The sequence below is a fragment of the Lithobates pipiens genome, unplaced genomic scaffold, assembly GCF_037356315.1.
Source record: "Lithobates pipiens isolate NorthernLeopardFrog02 unplaced genomic scaffold, aLitPip1_a1.2 Scaffold_8, whole genome shotgun sequence".
NCBI lineage: Eukaryota > Metazoa > Chordata > Amphibia > Anura > Ranidae > Lithobates > Lithobates pipiens.
Genome location: NW_027507903.1, coordinates 622,473,512 through 622,482,145, shown reverse-complemented (window position 1 = coordinate 622,482,145; position 8,634 = coordinate 622,473,512).

The window sequence follows — 8,634 nt, the reverse complement described above, 5'->3', positions numbered from 1 at the left end:
CCCACTCTCTGTCTTGATAAGCCAACTCCATTTGAATTTTTATGTGCTCAGGGCCCATACCAGGCCCATTTAATCACTGACATTTATAGAATACTCCATGAATCGGTGCCCCTTACGGAATCTTCTCATTCATATATGCGTAAGTGGTCTCAAGTGTTAGAACATCCCATCCTACTCCCACAATGGCAGAGAATCTGGGAGGCCGTCTCTAAGACATCCCGCTGTGTGGAACAGAAGGAAACGGCTTACAAGATTCTGCTCTTTTGGTATAGAACGCCTGAAATTTTAAATAAATATGATCCCAAGACCCCTGCGATGTGCTGGAGATGTCGGGGAGATATAGGTTCCCATTTCCATATCTTCTGGGCATGCCCATTGATCCGTCCATTTTGGATTACAATACAATCCTTCGTCCAAGACTTGTTGGAGATTTCTCTCCCATTAGACCCTCTGTATTTCTTACTAGGGTTGCCGATTCCTGGACTCTCTAGACATGCTCAGAAGCTTGCCACCTTTATTTTGTTAGCAGCTAAGAGAGCTATCCCTATACGGTGGCTATCACGTACCCCGCCCACTTTCCCCCAAGTCTTGCAGAACCTAGAACATATCGGCCGTATGGAAAAGCTTACAGCCATAGTCCATGACACTATGCCTAAGTTCTCAATGATTTGGGATCTGTGGTATCGCTCTAAACTATATACTGCTACTTAATATAGTCTTCTGAGTTTGGACCTCCTACGCTGAGTTTAAGGCTCAAATTGCACATTCACACTGTTCCATGCCCTTCTAAAGGAATGAAGTTTCCACATTTCCTGCTCACTGTCCTATGCCTATTTGATTGTGACGATTGCTGTTTTGTACCACAAATAATTGTTAATTAATGTGAGGATATACAGAATGTGCTGAAATATCCTACCCCCCCCCCTCCTCTTTCTTCCCTCCCCTCTCCTCCCTCCCCTCTCCTCCCTCCCCCCTCGCTGTTTCTGATTTGTTTTATTTGATGGACTTACTGTTTACCTGTGCATTTATGCAAACACTTTGTCATTGTTATCTTTATATTTTCAATAAAAATACAATTTAAAAAAAAAGAATCAGGGATCAACAACGACAAGCATTCTTTTTTTATCTGTGAAATTTTGACAATGCAGGAGCGCATGAAGGCCATGAAGGAGACGCAAGGTCAGGCCAGGCTATGAAGGGGATGCAGTAGATGATCAGTGCCACAGTCAGGGCAGCGCAGTCCTGTGCCAGTGTCCCAGTGTGCCAACCTGGGCTTGAGCCCCTTCCTCTGCCCGGCCCTTACCCCCACCTATGCAGGGCTCCACTGCGGTGGTCCGGAGGTGCCAGTCTAGTGCTGATCCTCAGCCATGGTTCTGGCACTGCCTGCTGATTGGCTTCTCCGCTGCTATCTCCCTCACTGTCTGAAACCAGCACCGCGATAGAGACTGAGCACTGACACCAGCACCGTGATAGAGAACACTGACACCAGCGCCGAGATAGAGAGCACTGACACCAGCACCGTGATAGAGAGCACTGAGACCACACCAGCACCGAGATAGAGAGAGAGCACTGACACCAGCACCAAGATAGAGAGAGAGCACTGACACCAGCACCATGATAGAGAGCACTGACACCAGCACTGTGATAGAGAACACTGACACCACATCAGCACCATGATAGAGAGCACTGACACCAGCACCAAGATAGAGAGCACTGACACCGCACCAGCACCGTGATAGAGAGCACTGACACCAGCACCGAGATAGAGAGCACTGACACCACACCAGCACCGTGATAGAGAGCACTGCCACCACACCAGCACCGAGATAGAGAGCACTGACACCAGCACCGTGCTAGAGAGCACTGACACCAGCACTGAGATAGAGAGCACTGACACCACACCAGCACCATGATAAAGAGCACTGACACCACACCAGCACCGTGATAGAGAGCATTGACACCAGCACCATGATAGAGAGCACTGACACCAGCACCGTGATTGAGAGCACTGACACCAGCACCGTGATTGAGAGCACTGACACCAGCACCGAGATAGAGAGCACTGACACCACACCAGCACCGTGATAGAGAGCACTGATACCAGCACCAAGATAGAGAGCACTGACACCACACCAGCACTGTGATAGAGAGAACTGACACCAGCACTGAGATAGAGAGCACTGACACCACACAATCACCATGATAGAGAGCACTGACACCACACCAGCACCGTGATAGAGAGCACTGACACCAGCACCGTGATAGAGAGCACTGACACCAGCACCGAGATAGAGAGCACTGGCACCACACCAGCACCGTGATAGAGAGCACTGACACCACAACAGCACCGAGATAGAGAGCACTGACAGTAGCACTGATACCAGCAACTCGCTGCGGGACCCAAAAATATGACAACGCTCAACCTCTTCAAACAGGAGGGTACAGGCATATATTACGGTGTGCTTTTTTTATACAAGTGAGCCAAAGGTAGAAAAAAGGTCCGTGTGCTAGATTATATAAATCGTTTATAGAGTTATGCATATACATGGTCTACTGGTCACATGTGTTGAATTCCTCCGAGATCCATGCCTTATTCATTTTTATAAATGTGAAGTAGTCAAAACTGTCGTGAGCTAGGCGAGTGCGCTTAATCGGTCACGATCCCCCCTGCTGCACTGAACGTCCTTTCGGATAAGACACTGGACGAGGGGCAAGCTAACAGTTCCATTGCAAATTGTGCAAGCTCTGGCCAGAAGTCAAGCCTGCCCACCCAGTAGTCCAGGGGTTCATCACTTCTCAGAGCATCCACATCGGCCGTTCACCCAATGTAGTCGGACACCTGTCGGTCTAGGCATTCCCTGATGCTGGATCCGGATGACACCTATCGATGGGTCGGCTGAAAGAATGACCTCATATCAGAAGTGACCAACACATCTTCAAACAGCCCTCTTCTTGCAGGCACTGTTGGATTGGTACCTGCAACTCTTTCTCTAGGAGTGGGAATTTCTCTGCCAGCGCACGCAAACGCATAATTTCTCTAAGCAAGGCTTGTAAGTGCTCCATGCTGACAGCCCTCTGTGATGGTGGTAACATTTCCGCCAATTTGTGTTTGTACCGGGGGTCTAAGTACGTTGCCACCCAGTACAGTCCTTTACCTTTATGCTTTTTATACGGGGTCCCTGTTAAAACACTAGAGCATGAAGGCCCCCATTTGCACTAAACTGGAAGTGGTGTGGTGGCCTGGCTCCTGCTCATCATCCAGGATAATGTCGTCCTCCTCGTTCTCCTCTCCCCATCCACGGACAACAACAAGGATCCCAGAAAGGTTTAAAGCATGCTCTTCTTGCTCTTCCTCATCCGCCCCTGCACCATCCTCTTCTGACTCCTCTTCAGACTCCTGTTGTTGACTTGTCTCAGATAGAGTAGCCCCCCCTGGGAATTCATCCAACATTGCGACTTCCTCATCTTCCTGCTCCTGCTCCTCCATGGTTTAATTAATGACACAACGCAATGCATGCTCCATAAAGAAGGCATAAGGTACCATGTCACTGATGGCGCCATGGCTGCGACTGACCAGTTTGGTGATCTCAGCAAATGGCCGCAGAAGTCTGCATTCATCACGCATGCGTTGCGCATGAGCAGCCACTGGCGCAGTGAAAAAAAACCAAGCTCCCCAGAACATTTTCTGCTGCAGAGTTCGTACAAGTAGTCGTTAACTGCACATTTCTGCTGGAACAGCCTATCAAGCATATAGAAGGTTGAGTTCCATCGCGTTGGGCAATCGCAAATAAGATGTCTGACCGGCAGATTGTATCGCCACAGAATGTCAGCAAGGCGAGCCATGGCCGTGTAAGAAATGGGCCGAGATTTTCCTTGCCTGCCGCAAGATGTCCTGGACCTGTCACGTACCTGGTGCTGGAGCCCAGAATGCAGGGAGCGGCCTCTTGTAAGCATCTGGCTTGAGAACCCCTGGTAGTGGAGACAGGGACTCAAGAGTTCAGAGGGCACAAGTGCCTGATAGATGGCAGGTGTGGGACTGGTCCGGACCTCTGAAGTAGCAGGAGAAAGGCAGGCAGGAACAGCAAGCTGGAACTGGTGACTGAAATACTGCAGACAGCTGGGAGGTGTCCTGTAGTACAGCAGGAGGGCTGGATAGGCAGGTTGCAGGAAGGTGCTCAGAGGTCAGGCAGTAACACACTATCGCATACCCGTGTGCACCCGTTCGCTCACTCGTGTGCGCCTGTTCGCGCTATTGAGCACCCCACGTGCGCCAATGCGTGCTGACGCTTACCCGTGTGCGCCCATTCACGCTAACGTGCACCCGTGTGCGCCGGTTAGCTCTTAGGATAGGGATTCTGCGGGCAGGCTTCCATATACCGCTGGATAACCGGGACATCCTTCTTGACATTGCCATCTTACACGGATGGGACTTCTTAAAAGCAAGAATCAATCTCTTGGCAAGGTTGTTGGACTCCGGCATCCCAGGAGTTTTCCTCAGGCCCGTACCCTTTCCACTTCACCAGAAAGTGAACTTGATTGCGTCTTTTCCTGCAATCCAAGATGGATTCAACCTCATATTCAACTTCTCCATCGATGATCACAGGTTCAGGGGGACCGACCTTCCGGTTGGCAAAGGGATCTGGAACTGCGGGTTTGAGTAGGGCCACGCGAAAGACCGGGTGAATCCGTAATGATTCCGGTAGCTTAATTTTCCTTACAACTGGAAAGGGACCCACAAATGTTGGGCCCAATTTCTTGGACGGGCATGCCAATTTCAAGTTCAAGGTTGATAGCCAGACCTGATCCCCGGCTTTGAGATCAATCTCCCCCCTTCTTTTCTTGTCAAACACCTCTTTATTGTAATTCTGAGTCCTTGTCATAGTCTCCGGCAGTAGCTTGTTGTTTGACTCGAAGGAGTTTAGGTTCTCTTGGACAGCTGGTACCGGACACTCCGGGAGGTTGTTGGACAGGAACAGAGGATGGAAACCGTAATTTGCAAAAAACAGGGATTGTTTTGTGGCAGAATGAACAGAATTATTATATGCAAATTCGGCAAGAGGTAGAAGAGGAGCCCAATCATCCTGGGAGAACGAGGAAAAGCAGTGCAGATACTGTTCCAGCGTCTGATTCGTTCTCTCCATCTGGCCATTTGTTTGAGCGTAATAGGCAGAGGAGAAGGAGAGGTCAATCTTCAGAGCCCCACAGAAACTTGGAAGTGAATTGCACTGCTCGATCTGATGTAATATTTGCAGGGATGCCATGGAGTCTCACTATCTCCTTGATGAATGTCTTGGCCGTCTCTGCGGCAGAGGGTGTGCCCTTCATTGGCAAAAAGTGAGCCATTTTGGACAATCTATCCACCACCACAAAGATTGTAGTACAATTTTCTGAGGGTGGCAGCTCGACAATGAAATCCATGGAGATCATCCTCCATGGTCTCTCTGGGACAGGTAATGGCTTCAACAAGCCCCATGCCTTAGACCTGCTGCCTTTGTTCTGGATGCAGGTAGCACATGCCTCCACATAATCCTTACAGTCCTTCCGTAACTGTGACCACCAGAACGTGCGTTGAAGCAGTTCAGAGGTCTTGTGCACCCCGAAACGGCCGTCCAGCATGTGATTGTGACAGGAACTAAGGACCAAAACTCGCACTTCCTGGGGAACGAAAATCTTGTCCTTATACCATAGAAGGTCATCTCTGACCTGTAGAGAGGTGTCAGGCGGGGAAGTAGCACCAATGGAAGCTTGTTTGATTTGAGAAAGTAAATCCCCTTGGAGCAGGAGGAAGCTTCCTGAAGACAGGATGGTGTTTGGGGACAAAAGAGCTTCAGGTTCATTGTACATTCGCGACAAGGCGTCAGGCTTGGTGTTCTTCGACCCGAGGGGTCTGAGTCTCTTGGCAGTCTTTAAATATTCCAGATTATTATGATCTGTATAAACAAGGATCGGGTGAGCTGCTCCTTCCAGAAGATAGCGCCATTCTTCAAGCGCAGCCTTGATTGCAAATAATTCTCAATCGCCAACATCGTAGTTCTTCTCTGCTTCGGATAACTTACAAGAGAAAAACGCAACTGGGTGCAGAAGGGATTCAGGTCCTTGTCTCTGGGAAAGCACTGCCCCAACCGCTATCTCTGAGGCATCTACTTCCAAGATGTCTGGCAGGGTCAAGTCAGGGTGCTTTAAAACTGAGGCTGAGATGAACATATCCTTCAAAGTTGTAAAGGCTGCTTGAGCTTCAGGAGTCCACTGGAACTTTAGGCTGCTTGGTTAATCTTGTGATGGGGCAAATGATGGTGGAAAATCCCCTTATGAACTTCCTGTAGAAGTTTGCGAAGCCCACAAACCATTGAATTCCTTTCCTGTCGGTAGGGGCTGGCCAGTCCAGAATGGCAGAAACCTTCTGAGGGTCCATTTTAATGCCTTCCACCGAAATGATCAGACCAAGGAACTGGATGCTCTGTTGTTCGAAGATACATTTTTCAGGTTTGGCATATAAACCGTGAAGTCGGAGTCGTGTTAAAACGTTTTTAATGTGTTCTCGATGTTCAGCTAAGGAGGAGGAAAAAATCAGAATATCATCCAAGTAAATAATAACAAATATGTCAAGATAGTCTCTGAAACTGTAATTCACGAAGTGTTGGAATGTGGCAGGGGCATTGCAAAGGCCGAAAGGCATAACTAAGTATTCAAAGTGCCCGAACTGTGTGCAAAAGGCGGTTTTCCACTCATCTCCACTCCGAATGCGGACTAGGTTATAGGCACCCCGAAGATCCAGCTTGGAGAACACTACTGCAGACCCCAGTCTTTGGAACAGTTCTGGCACTAAAAGCAGAGGATATCGGTTCTTAATTGTAATTTTGTTAAGTGCCCGATAATCTACGCATGGACATAGGGAGTGATCTTTTTTCTCCACAAAGAAAATTCCTGCACCCACCGGGGAGGTGGAGGGTCGGATAAACCCTTTTTCTAGGTTGTCATCAAGGTAAGTCTTCAATGTCCCTAATTCCAATTCTGACAATGGGAAAATTCTTCCAAAAGGGATCTCTGCCCTGGGAAGAAGTTCTATTGGGCAATCGTATGGCCTATGTGGAAGGAGAGTTTCTGCACCCTTTTTACTGAAAACATCCAGGAAGCTGTGGTAAACTTTGGTTACAGCTTGACGGGTCTCAGTATCCACTTCTAGGCATAGTAGAGAAGAAGGGGCATCGCTGATTTCCGGTAGACAATGTTGATGACAGTAGGGTGAAAGGAATTCAATCTTCCCCAAGATCCAATCGATTTGTGGATTATGGGCTCTCAGCCAGGGCATGCCTAGTATGATGGGAAATAGTGGAGACTTGATGACATCTAAACACACTAACTCCTGGTGAGTCCTGGCAATGGTGATAAGCAGAGGCAAAGTCTCCTGAGTTACTGGCCCTGATTTAAGAGTAGAGCCATCGGCCAAATACACTGGAAAAGCACTTACGAAGCTTTGCAGGGCAGGAAAAGAGCACGAAATGTGCTAATTTACCGGAGGGTTTAGAGATTCAAGGGATCGAGTCATTTAGGAGGGCCACCATGAGAGTCCTGGGAATTTGGGAGCCCACTAACTTATCAATTATGTTAAAGACTTTTTTTTTTTACAAATCTATGGGCACTCCCATCAAATATGTGACATTGTGCCTGTAAGTTGGCAACCCCTGAAGCATAGAGGGCTGACAGTATGGAACATTGAGGCCAGTCTGGAAGGTGTATAGTACCACCTGGTTATCACTTATAAGCTGGTTTCCATTAAAGTGGTATTAAGGATGCCCTTGAAAGATTTAGAGCATACTGAATGCCATTTCTCCATGTTGCAATGGAATTGATTCCCAGGCTTCCATGAAGGACGTTTTAGATGTAGGAGAGGCAAGTGACGAATAAATTATCGAGATCCCCCCCTCTGGTCCATGGCTTGACCGCACCACATTTCATATTCCGTGAATTTCGGAGGGAGAGGGTTATCTTTACATAGGGAGTGCAGGAAATGGTGTATTTGGTAAAACCAATATAGTTCTGAGTCGGGGAGGTCGAGCTTTTTTGTGCAGTGTTTTAGGGTGAAAGGGTCTGCAGCCTTGAAAAAATGTCCTATCCTATAAAGGCCTTTATCGACCTACCATTTAAAGGCTAAGATGTTTTTGCCCAGGGGGAAATTTGGGTTCTTGAATATGTGAGTCAGGGGTTTATAAGCTGATACTAGTGAGGCTGAAGAACGTAAGGAGTCCCAGAGGGCGAAGGAGTGAGACAGGGTAGGGGCCAGGACCGGAGGTCTATTTTTTGAAGGGGTCCAAAGCAGAAAATCTAAGGTAAAATTAGAGACTGATTGTTTTTGTATTTGGACCCAGTCAGTCAGTTCTCGAATCTAGAGTAGACTATTGACAGTGGGCCAGCCTAGCCGCTTGGAAATATTTGTAGAGGTGGGGAAGTCCCAGGACTCCTTTTCTCCTGTGTGTGTTTAGGGATCCTTGGAGGAATCTGTAGCCTGCCTTGCCCCACGTAAACTTCAGAATCTTACTTTCGAAAGTTTTGATATGGTCCTTCCGAATGGGGATGGGAAGAGAGTGAAAGAGATACAATAATCTTGGGAGTAGCGTCATTTTAATTGAATTAATC